The following is a 13,478-nucleotide window of genomic DNA, read 5'->3' as shown; positions in this document are numbered from 1 at the left end:
GAAACTGTACGGTGATTCATGGAACCATTTTGTGGCAAATGTGGACAAAGTGAACATGTTTCTTCTTTCCTTCGTTACATGACAGAGTGATTGCAGACCTCCCCCGCCCGCCCCCACTTCGACCAACACATGGCAGAGCATATCAAAACCAGTCGGGCCCCTCTGCTGCTCTTTTTCTTCCACTCCTTCATGCCTACACCCCCCCCCCCCCCCCCCACACACACACACACACACACACACACACACACACACACACACACACACACACACACACACACACACACACACACACACACACACACACACACACACACACACACACACACACACACACACACACACACACACACACACACACACACACACACACACACACACACTGGCAGCAGGCTGTTCTGCCAACCACTGGCAGTGTGGCTCACCATAACATCTGTGAGTTTTCACGGTCCAGCTTCATTATACAATCTGCACACCACATGGGAATCAGTCACAGAGCACCGAAAAGATAAGATTGTGTCTATTCTTCCCATTGCCATGTGGCACTCCAAGACAGCAACTGCTCCTCACTCAAAGCAATATGTTGGGATTTTTTTATTTATTTTTTTTGCCTCCAGGCAGAGATGACATTTTGAAACTGCCCTTTTCCCTTCTGTTGGTCAAGTTACCAGCATTTGTTACTTATCTTGATGAGCTGTCAAGCTTGACACAATGTCAAGGCCCAGCATGTGAAGTGACCACATGGAAGGAAGAAATGGACAAAATAAACTTAAGCTTGACCACCAATCATTATTTCTGAATGCAAGGCATCGACTTGACTGATTGCCCCCCCCCCCCCCCTTTAAAACCAAGTGAATGAAAACAGAAAGAGTTGGGGAGAAACAAAGATAATTAATTGGTGAGTTAAATGAGATGTGGTTGAGTTTTGAAATTATACTCCTTTGAGAAAATCATCCCAAGCCGTTAACAACAAGGTAAGTAGTAAAGTCCGGTTTAAGAGGCAGTTTGTTGAGCGACAGTCACCAAGATTGTTCATCAACTTTGTGTTTCAATTTAGTTTTAAGAATGACTGTAGATAAAACTAAATACTAGACAAATGTAAACGCAAAGGGTGAGGGCATTTACACAAATGTAATTAAAAAAGGAGCAAAATTCAAAGCCCCAATGAATATTTTTTATTTTTTTTGTGTCTACATGCGTGTCAGTTGTATCAGTTACTCTTGTAAACATTCATGTTATTCAACCCTTGATTTTTCTGATTGCATTCTTAGAATCTCTCCGTTTTTCTTATTTTTGATATGTGTTTTAAAATCTCTACGGTAACCCAAATGATTTTGAATGAATTCCTTTCATCGTTTTCATTTCCGGTATCTGATAAATCAACCTGTACTTTTTGGAAATTGGACAACGAAAGAAGAAAGCTTTGATTATATATTCAGAACATATTTTTCTGGAATTAACCCCCTCTTAATATACAGAAATGTAAAGAATAAAATATCAAAATGGAGATCTGTCTCACTTTAATTTGAATCACATTTCCAGTGCTTTTATTCAATGTGAAATTCAGACAAATATCAACACCATATAAGGTTAAGGTGGTCAACCATGATGGCTTACTTCATAATAGAGAGAAAACAGACCAGGAAACACATCACTAATGCTTTAGTTGCAGTATGACCTGAGGGGCACATGGTAACCTTGAAGGTACACGGAGCAGCAGATCTATATAGACCTACAAACACAGGTTGCAATTAAATTATTCCCCACGAGCCTGCAGCTGCTCAGACCAGCACCAGATCAAATTCAGGAGTAACCACGACAACAGTTATTAGATTGGCCTTTTTCCTTTTATCGGGGCGGCAGAGCCTCTGGAGGTTGGGCTTTGGCCTTCTGATCTCATAGGTTGCGTGACATTGGGATTAAGGTTACAGCGAGGAGAGACTAAACAGAGCGACGATGTCAAGCTGCCATACTGCCAATGTATGCAAAGGCTGAGTGCCCATCCAAATGTGAAGAGAAAAAGATTGAAATTAGCTCCTGGCAGCAGCTGTTAATGCAGAACAGTTCAGATTTTAATAAATTAATATGTAGAAGTAGGAAATTCGAACAACCTTTCAAATAATTACATCAGTGATTTCACAAGTTCATTCATTTTCTATTTCACTGGATAAACTATTGCTGTAATTTTTGCTGTCATTTCTTTTTTTTTTTACTGTCTAATTATGTTAATACTGTAAGATGAAGATATTTTATTTTGACAGTGATTGGGCTGATGCGCTTTTAGCAAACCTGTGTGAAATTTACATTTGAGGCGATGAAGAGTGGACAGATCCTGTCATTAGTTCATACTCAGCAAAGTGATGAATGATTATTACTTTAATGTTATTCTTAAATCATCTATTCACCGCACTATGAGTAATGATGGGGAAGTGTCTGTATGTCATATGTAATGCAGAGCAGCATTCTGATGACATTAGCTCTATACATTAGGATGATTAGTTTCCTGTCTATTGTTCATTTGGTCTACTTTTTAATCTAACCTGTTGGGGCAGATGGCCGGAACCTTTGAATTGTGTTCTGTTGCAGGGTTCTTATAGTTTACATCTTTTGACGTTTAGATTTAGATCCCATTTGCCATTCTATGCTTGTTCATGTGAGATTGCAGAGTTTATTTCTCTATATTCTTGACTTGATTATGAAGCGCTGTGATATTGCTGGCGCCATATGAATAAAACAACATAGGGAATTATTGATCAAATCTTTGGGGGAAAAAGCTGAACATAAGAATCTCAAAAGTTAAAATTAGCTTTTTTCCCAATATAATCTTAACAGCAACACTTTACTGGAAAACCGCCACTTTAAAAAGGTCTGATTATCAATCAATCACTCAGTCAACCCATACTTTAGAGCAATATATGTGTATGGAAAATTGTATTGTGCAAAGTGTTTTAAAAAGAGACAACAGTGAAGCCCTTCAACCACACAATCTATACCAGAATGTGCAAAGCATAACTCGGAGATGAATAAGAAACAACAAATAATTGATAGCAACTGACCCCTGAACAACCTCATTAAGACAGTAACAAAATCAGCTCACGACCACCTGAAACATATTGCAGGCATTAAAGGTTTCATGACCGAACAAGATTCAGAGAAACTTCATGCATTTATTTTGATCAGGCTGGATTATTGTAATGGTGCATTTAACAGATTTCTTTTTAAATTAAGATCTGTAGAGATTTGCAGCTCATCCATAGTCATCACAAGCACAAAGAAGGTGGAGCACGTTTCATGTGAGCTTCAGGCAACATTTACATGTACCGGGGTTAAGAAAAAAGAAAAGAAAAAAAAAACCTTGATATTTCTCTGTGTTTGGGCCTTGCATTTACACATAAACACAGCTCCGACTCAGCACAAACGATGATTCCTAAAAACTTGTAGATTTACTTGTAGAGGATGAGACATCCAGACCCCTGAAGTCCTCAGGAAGAGGTTTACTTAGTGTTCCCAGAGTCAGAAGGAACATGGTGAAGCAGCTTTTAGTTCCTGCTCTCCTCACCTGTGGAACAAACTTCCTGCTGACACACTCACTTGCTTAAAATCAGGCCTTAAAACAACATTATTTGCTCAAGCTGCCCATTGAACAATGGATGGTGCTTATTTTATTACCTTTAGCTTAATAAAATTGCCAGATCTCCACCGTGGAGATCTGGATAAACTCTGTGTCTCCGGCTGCATCTAAAGGGGCGTAGGCAGATATTTATGTCACAAATTGTGATGTGGTGTTTTTTTCCTGGATTCTGATTGGTTATTATGGCTTCATGCTGCTCGCTACACTGCCCCCTCTAGGTTTGGCATGATCAAAGCAGCTCTGAACCAGGTGTATATGCGGTCTGTGAAAATTAAGATTTCTTTTTTAAAGGTAGAGGGGGAAATGTCCATTTTTGCAAAAACCCAGGTATGTGTAAATGTGGCTTTATATTCAGCAGCCTTATATATAACCCAGTCCTGACGATTTCACTCACGTTGCAATATAACAAGGAGAGACTAATGTCACACATTCACTGTCAGGAAGGTTGACGGAAACTGTACCATGAAAGAAAAGAAGGACCTGTCATTTTGTTGTGGAGCTAATAAGCTCCAAGACCAAAGAAAATGTTTGTTTACTACATATTTGTATCGCTCAGAAATACGAAGAAAAGTCATGATACCGGTGCAAAGATACAGACATAAAACAGTCTGTTCTGAAGCTCCAGAGGGAACAAATTAACCTCCAGTGAGATATCTTTGGTACTTCAGATAATGAAAAGGAAAAAAAAGAAAGAATAATCATCTTACTGTTATTAAGGCCGAGGGTAAAACAATAGAACATTTTGGAATAGAAGAAAATCTCAGTCTCTGGGATTAAAAAACTGCTGATAAAACACCTGAAAAATGTGAAATATGAGATCTTTTAACTGTGATTGGGTTGAAGTGAAGATGAATGATATAAACAGTAAACAATCCCAAAAGTCTCACATATGTATGCAAATGTGACAGTTTCATTAGTTTTGTTTTGTGAAGTTAGACTTCCCTTTCATATTACAGTATATGGAATTCATCCCGACCAAAAATGTGCATAAAACGCACAATTTCTCTTCATCAGCTCAAAATAAAGTTCACATTCAAAGAAAAAAATGTATGCCTTTCACTGACTCACCAGGCTCCTGTCAATGTAGTTTTAATGGACCACGGTTCAAAATGTCCACAATAAATCTGTGTGGGTTTGTAAATCAATACCAACACCTCGGAGATTACTTGGCCAATTTCTGAGGTTTCATGCTCTCAAAACTAATTTTCTGGCACAGAAAAAAATAAAAATAAAAAATCATACACCGTGAACAGTTTGCCAATAAAAGATGCCACAAAGTAAACCAGTGTGTCTGAATGCATTTTAGCCTCCAGCCAACAAACAACAACAAAAGTTCATCCATCTATTTTCACCTCCACTTTTCCTCTTTAAAGCTGCGACAGCTGAAATCGATCAAGACACACACAGTTTGACCATCACACCTTGTTTGGTTCTTTCATTGGCTTGATACATTTTATCATGGATTTTTTTTTTTTGTCAAATATTAAAGTTCTGAACAAATGTCCACGTTTCGGGATGAAAGTGGCAGTACCGACACTCCAATAATGAGTTTGACGACAGCTAGACTCTTCATGCTCTCCTGATGGTTGAGAGCAGGCCGGATAAACATGAGGCTCGCGGACCAAAATCAGTCCACAAGAAGCTCCAATCCGGCCCACCACATCATCGAGCAAATTGTTAACATTTCAAAGAAAAACGTTCTTTTTAAAAAACATGTTTCTCGAGAGTAGCAGACCCGACACGACATATCAGTGATACTGCAACGAAACATACCTCATTGCTATCAAGCTCGCCTTACGTGGCCCCTTTGGCAGTATTTGGGTGCACTGCTTGCTTGACCAGTGTGCATGCGGGAGCGAGCTGTGCCTATGCAGAGCAGGTCTCGCAAGAAGCTGCACATAAAAGTAACTGGCAAATAAATACAGCAAGTGTTCATCTGTCAAACTGAGTTCCATGTCCTGCTTTCCACCGGCTGTGAGGCGAGGGAGTTAACCCCGAAGCTGAAGACAACTGAAAACTAAAGTGCCTTCAATAAAACTTTGTCACAAACTGCAGGGTTTCCTCTACATTCATTTAGGAGTGGCGGGCCGCCCGGGGTGGGGGTGGGGGTGGGGGTGCGCTCGGTGGAACAGACTGAACACGGGCAGTATTTTGGCTGCTGAAGCCAGTTTAAGTAGCGGCAGCTCCATTTCAATTCACTGTTTTAGGCAGCGAGTGTCCAACCATCAATTGGACGGCCAATTTTTGGAAAAGACGGCCTGAAAAAATAGCGCACAGCTTGCTCAAAGCCGTTTAAAATTTTTAATGGCTTTGAGCAAGCTGTGCGCTCCTCACTGCCCGCCCGCACCTCGCACTGAAGTGCCGTAAACCGTGCGCTGACGTAAAGTGGTATTGGTGCTGTGCTATCGGCTACTTTTCTGAGTACGAGTGCAAGTACTAATGCCTGGTATCGAACCTACACCTGATACTGGTATTGGTGCATTCCTATTCTTATTTGTAATTATGGCTCTTGAGATACTCAGAATCTGCTGACTTCTTCAAATTGAGATGTCAGATCTTAAAATGTCTCAATATCAGAATTTAGTTAATTAGATTTATTCAGAGACAGTTGAGTAACTATAAGTCCAGTCGTGATCTTTTTTGAGTTTGAGGGTTAGTTCTTGAACCCAAGCCCTCTGAAAATTTGCCAAATCAAAACTGCAATTACAAGCTTTTCCAAACAAGTTGCACTGTGACTAAACCTTTTGAAATAAAAACTCTGAACCGCTGCTCTATTATTAGTGATGCACAAGAAATTCAGCACAATAACAGCACATGCCACAGTGGCGGTGTTTATAGCCTGCTTCCAGTACAGGAACTCTGAGGTGGAACATTTCAAACGAAAAGTGATAAAAAAAAAAAAAAATGCCACCATTATGATACCAAAATTTGTCACTGCTACCAGCAGGTTTAGATAAGCTTGCTGTTTGATACGTTTGGCAAATCTAGAAACTGAAACTACTGAGGTAAAGCTTGTCTCAAAGAAATTCAACCCAACAGAATATAACGTTTGTGACAGTTTCAGGCTGAAAAACATTCACCCCACCGTTATGAAATGAAATATGTGAACAAAATGACTGGGTAAAAGGCTCACACTTCAGGGTTTAAAAGTGTTCTAAAAACAAAACACAAAGCATTTTTTTTCTTCAAAAACAGCACCTACCAGTGGCCTAACATAAAACTACACTGTGTTTTGCACATCTCTGCCATTTTCAAAATGTTCTTGTGTAAAAGTGAAACGTTTTTGAAACAATAATGCCATATAAACAGGGTCATATAAGGTATTTCCACATAATCTGCTTTTTAGGACATCTGCTTAATCTCCTTTATGACAAAATATTACATTTTCAAATATGTGTAGAGGACATGTGTATTTCACTTCCAAATTTTTCACGCAATTCACCACAACAAAAAGTCTTCAAAACTCCTCAAGATGCAGAAACTATCAAAACGGAAATGGCAAGAACATCTCACGCAGTTAACATGGATCAGATTACAATTATAAGTGGATATCAAAGCTTTTCAAGCTTTAAAAACAAGCATTGCAATCTTAACATAATTCTGTAAGACTCTCCTGTAAAGGACAGCAAAGATCAGCGTGATGTGGTCCGTGCTCTTTATACCGGTAAAAAGCCTTTCAGCCTACACTTTGTACAAAAAAAAAAAATCTTTAGGAGTTTCGTCTATTGACACAAGAAGAAAAAGGTAAGGAGATCTACAGTCAGGTCTGTGAGAGATAAAATAATGAATGACTTTTCATCAGTCTAGGTTAACCCTCTTCAGCCTTCAGTGACCTGAGCATCAAAGGGCGAATCAGAAATAACATCTAATTCTTCAGCCTCTTTTTATCTAACAATATATGAAAGGACTGAGTTCAGACTCATATTCGGTTAGTCTGGCCATGCTGCAGGGAGCCTCTGGGTGATATAATAATCACATCGGGTTTTGAGTAGTTGCTTTCATTCTATGTTTTTTTTTGGTGCAGTTAAGTTTCTATGCTTTTTTTTTGTAGTGTGCGTTGTTCAGAACATGCATTATGAAAACCATCAACATATCAACGTTTTATGAGCCCCGAGGGCAGCACGCATATGAGAAAATGTAGGTCTTTCAACATCCTGTGCATCCCTGTTATGTGTCATCGTAATGACAGACTGATGAATGAGGTGAAACCTCCTACATGTGAAGCTAATGAAACTAGCAAGATCAGCTTATAGTGACACACTGGCTCATATCAATCACAATATTACCAGGCATGCTTCAAATGTCATTTAAAAAGAAAATGCAATAACAATGTTATGCCAGATTTGTTGACTTAAAGCAGCCACTTCAAAGTAGTACATTTGTTTTAAATTAGAATGAATCATTGTTTTATTTAAATGTTAGGACTCATTTAGGACATGCAACATATTAAATGGCCATACAATAATGTTTAGTATTGTGATAATGGTTTGCTTTGTGGTAATTTTGACACTTTCACTGATGATGTTAATGTCTTTGTGCTTACAAATATTTGTTTTCGAGTCCTCTTTCTCCATCTGTCATTTACAATTCTGTAATTAGCTAGTCACACAGAAAACTACAATAATTGCAAAGTTTGCAATATATATTGTTGCATGTGTACTTAACATGAAATGGAAATGGAAAAAAAGAATACCAATGCATTCACCAGTAAATGTATGCTTCAGGTTTTGCTTTGAGTGTCGAATAATAATAACTGGTGAGATCCATTTGCAGCAGCATGGCGGATGGTTTTCCATCAACTGCTCTCAGGTAGATTCAATTTAGTATGTTTCTTGTTCGGGTCACTCACCTGAAAACATAATTGATGTCATCCACTAAGCTAATCTGCACCACACAGGAAGGCTGTAGTGATAAATGTCTTAATTCCAGACAATAGCAACATCAAGAAGAAGCAAAAAAAAAGCTTGACACATACAAAATCCTATTGTCAAAAACATGAACAAAAAACAGAATGAGATAAAAGTATATAGTCCACTTCTAATAACTCAGTTTTTTAAGAATATGATTTGTACTTTTGCCTTGCCGATGTGCAAGACCCATATATAGCCAACACGGGCTGATATTGTCAAACTCTCCCTTCTCCATATGTAGGTTTAGTTGAGGTAAATTTTCCAAAGACCTCCATTATCTGAGACCATTTCCAGAGGACAAGATATGCCAGATTTAGAAGAGCCTGATTGATTTACTGGACAGCCGCCCAGGTGGAAATCTTAGCAGGCCGCCCAGCCATCCATGACATGACAGGAGCTGAGAACGTCAGGAAAATTAATATAGTTATGAAATATGTCAGGAGCAAAAGTTAATGCTCAAAGGTCACTTTCACCCTCAAATGAAGATGGTGCCATCAATGTCCTTTTATTCATGTCCATGTGGACGAATTCACTGCAGGAAAAATGTTTTCAAGGAGCAGGTATCTCTTGGGTATGAGGAAAAAAATCTTTGGCCACTGTAATTCTGATACAAGTGAAAGGAGATGATTTTTAATCAATGGTTAAATTTGCTTAAAGAAACAGGGGAAGCAGAGAAGGGGAAGAAAGGATGGGGTAAATAAAGCTGAGTGAATAGAAAAGGGTGAAAGAGAGCAAGAGGGTAAAGTCTCGAGGGAAGAAGAAGTCTGCTGGAAGCTCAGTGCTATAATAAGACAGCCGGGTGCCCACACAAAATGACAAAGCAAGAGCAGCAGCAAGATGGGGCAGGAGTGGATAAGGTGGGCAACCCAATGAAAGAGCGGGAAAGAATGAGAGGAGCACGGGGAATAAGAAGAGAGAAAGCAGCAAGGTGTGAGAAAAATAGGGGGAGATTCTGAGGAGAGAGGAGAAGAGAGGCGAGACAAAGTGAGAAGGAAGAAGAGAGGTTGTTTTTTTTTTTTTTTTTTCCTGCGTGCTGGAGCTGCTCGTTACTGCTGAGCCAACTTGTGCTCTCTTGTCATCTCCAAGAGCTAATTGGCACCTCCAGTGTGAAAACTCAAGCCTGTGTACACACACGCACACGCACACACACACACACACACACACACACACACACACACACACACACACACACACACACACACACACACACACACACACACTTACACACACACTTACGGGGGGTAGAATAATAATCTAAAATACTTCGGAGAAATAATTCCTTTAAACAACTTTAACAAGCTTTGATGCTTGAAAAAGGGAGAAAAAAAACAAAGATTTGACAAAGTGGTTCACTCTTCTCGGAAAAACATCTACTCATTTTACCATCGCAAAAGAAACAGGAATAAGGCAAAAAAAATGTGGCTGTGTTTGACTTATTTGTTGTGCTCGGGTCCAATTTCTAATGAATTAAATAAGTTAAAATCAAAATGAAAACTAAAAATTTAAAATTGAAGGCAGCTACTTTGAGAACTTGAAGCTGTATGATACATTGTTTTCAAAAGGTTACCGTGTGAACGTAAAATCTTTCGAAAATTAAAATCTTTCTAAAATGAAACATAATCGGGTGAATGGAGCTTTAAAATCCTACATCTTACGTGAGTCAAGGTCTAGTAAGGTGCAACTTTTCCAGTGAACAGATGTTTTATAAAATAATAATGGTATATAAATCAAACAGCATCAGATAAAGGTAAATTGTAGATTCAGGCTAATGTTACTCAGAATGGCGCATCTTATGTGTTACTGTTAAATCGACTCTGTTTGTTTGGGATTAGTGATACGCTCTTCCAGTACACAGGAGCTTCAAGAAATAGTAACTGTTTGTAGGACTTAGGCTATGATTTTCTCTTCTCCATATTTAGTGTGACATTCTTTCCTGATTGACAATTTCATTGCAGATTACCAAAGGCCATCGGGTCCCAAAGCTGGAACGCAGGCATCAGTTAAACACCTGAGCCCTGTGTGTGATGACTTTGGTTACCCTCCAGATCTAAGCACCGTAGCACTTTGATGTTGCTATTGAAGATCTCCGTATTGGTCTTAGGGAAAGGAAACAAGATCCATTTTTACCCATTTTTGCCTCTACATCTTTGTCAGAGACACCACTGGTAAAAATGTATACTAAAAAAAGGTGGCATTACGGTGCTGCTTTACTGTCCAACAAGTTATTCTCAACATGGGGTGTGTTTCAATGGTGCAACACTGGACGTGGATATTGATGATTTGTCTATGTTTGTGGTACACAAATAAAGGATGTAAATGACACACCAAAGTAAAATCATGGATTCAACCACTTTATACAAGTGTTGCTTGACAACAATTAACTCCAAAGCCACTTCTCCACAAACTGGGCTGAAGAGTAAAAATATAAAACTCTACAGAGACGCAGTCACGCAGTTAATGCTAACTGGCCCCTCAGCAGCTCCATGACTACAGGGACAAATGAGTGTTTCTTCCCCCTGCTTCACTGAGCCCGACCAGATGGAGAGGTAAGGAATCCGTATCTTTCCAGCTCTCCTTCAGAGCTGTGTTCAGTTTGAACAACACGCTGCATCCTATTCGCCTGAAGGCATGTCTGAGCGCGAAACGCTGTAGGGAGGAGAGACACAGAGCAGCCGAGGAATGAAAACCAACATCGCAGCTCTTACTTTCTCTTAAAAAGAGAAACACAATAAAGCACATTAAAATGGGTTGACAACTGTGAAGTTACACTGTGCTGTCTGACACGCTCATCCGCTGTCAGCCGACTTCTCGCATGCTCTCAGTGTGTTGAAATATTTCCGTGCTCGCAATTAGCAGCTTGGCGTTGTAATGAGCCTTTTCTGCTAAAACTAAAAGGGGAATCAGGCTGCAGATGAAGATCAGCTCAGCATGGGGGGGGGGGGAGGAAGTTTACAATGTGCAAAAAAGTTGTGGTGTTGAAACCACTAAGCAGATGCCTTCTCAGTTACAAACGAAGTGAACGGTGTGATCTGGTTTAAAATAACAGCAAAAGATCAAAACTATCCCACTATTAGTTTCTCAAAAACAACAAACACCAGCTCCTGTCAGTTTTCTCTTTGGAATCATAATTAATTCACAATGTCAAATAAGTGTCTTTTTTGTTTGCTTGTTTGTTTCAGTTTTGTATTAAGCTTAATTGAATTATGATTATCTGTATTTGCAACTGCAGCAAATCTGCGTGTACAAATTTAAAGCCTAAAAGGTTGTAATAATGCTTAAAAATGAGATCGAAAACAGAATGCATTGCTTTATAACGCTCATCAACCTTTAGAATATTGACCATTTGAACACAGATGACTTGTTAGATGTTGAAACTCAAGGCCTTGATTATGTGATGTTTCAAGTAAAAATAGAAGAGTTTTAGCATTTTAGTTTCAGAAATGTTTTTTTTCCCTCCTAAATTACACACTTAATAAACACAGAAGAATGATAGAAGGCTCCATCTCCAGCTGCATATTTTAGCCTTCTAACCGTAAACATAGCTAAAACAGCTTGAATGTAAACTTAAACTGCTGAAAGGGCTTTTCATGACTACTGAATGATTGTTTATCTGGATTCTCTCAGACAGCTCCTGTTTTGCTGCTGTGAAAAGGAAAATCACTCAGTTTTTTTTATTACATACCTACTCCCTGCTGATAGCCAAACAATAACCTTGTTGATTTTATTTGGAAGCCATAATCAAAGAGAACTACCGGCATGTGTGCACCTTTATGGCCTATAGTAAGCATGGCACAGGGTGGAGGGAGGGTTTGGAGACACCGTTTAATGTCTGACCTCCAATGCCTTGTTGTGCAGCTTCTCCTTGTTCGCACATGGGGAGAAAACATTTACTCTCTACACAGATAGGTCTTCCAACTGGACTTGGGAATAGCTTCTGTGAGGCGCAAATGCAAACCACTGTACGATCAGACAGTCGACAACAACCTCATTCCACTCATTTCAGCCTCGTCACTTGAAAAGTATGTAAATCCTTTCATAGAATTCCACATGTACATTAAGGCGTCACGAGAGAACCTGCAGTGAACACTCCTGTGTTAGATGTTTTGAGGGTTTCTAAACATGTAACACTGGTCAGGACTGAATGTTTCTGCTCCTCCTTCCCCCAAAACAGCAGAGGTGGTCTTTTCAAGCTGAGGGCTATCGGTCTGTGGTCTCGCCTTTCTACATCAAGGAAAATGAGACTTCCATTACCGGCTGCGGCACCACCTGCTGCTCCCGCAATCTCTGTAATCCAAAGATGCCAGCTGCTGACACCTCAATCACATTGACTGTCTCCCCTGGAAAATATAGCTGCCGACCACAGGAGCACTACAGAAATCCTTTTCACCAAAGTGATGAGGCATGCTCTTTTTGTGTAGTAGTGCAGATGTGGTGGACTGACTTAAAGAACATGCTATCAGTCTATACTAATACAAAATTATTTCATGGTCTTTTCTAATAAGATGATGCAGGGGGGAAGAAATTTAATGAAAATGTCAAAGGAATCACCGCAGTAGGCTTTAATATTCACGAAAACTATGAAATGGCCTAAAAGGTGAAAACAGACTTGATGAATGGATAATGAAACTTATTTGATGAATATGTTAAAAATGCTTGCACTAGAAATCCAGTCACAAAATTGATTTAATGGTGTATAGTAAAATTTTGGTATAATTTGCCAGTTTTGAGGGATGGTGCAGTGGTTCGCTCGCAGCTTGCCTGAACGTCCATCTTTAACAATCATAACACACGGAGACTGCAAAACATACATCTGACATGCTGGCCCAATCAAGACGGCCTCACAAAGACAGAAACATTCACTCACTTCTTTTTCAATACTTTGCAATTTTGCAAATGTGCAATACTTTTGTAATTTGCCCAGTGGCCAGCCATGCATTTCA

Source organism: Blennius ocellaris, assembly GCF_963422515.1.
Source record: "Blennius ocellaris genome assembly, chromosome: 6".
Classification (NCBI taxonomy): domain Eukaryota; kingdom Metazoa; phylum Chordata; class Actinopteri; order Blenniiformes; family Blenniidae; genus Blennius; species Blennius ocellaris.
Note: the sequence above shows the minus strand (reverse complement) of the source record.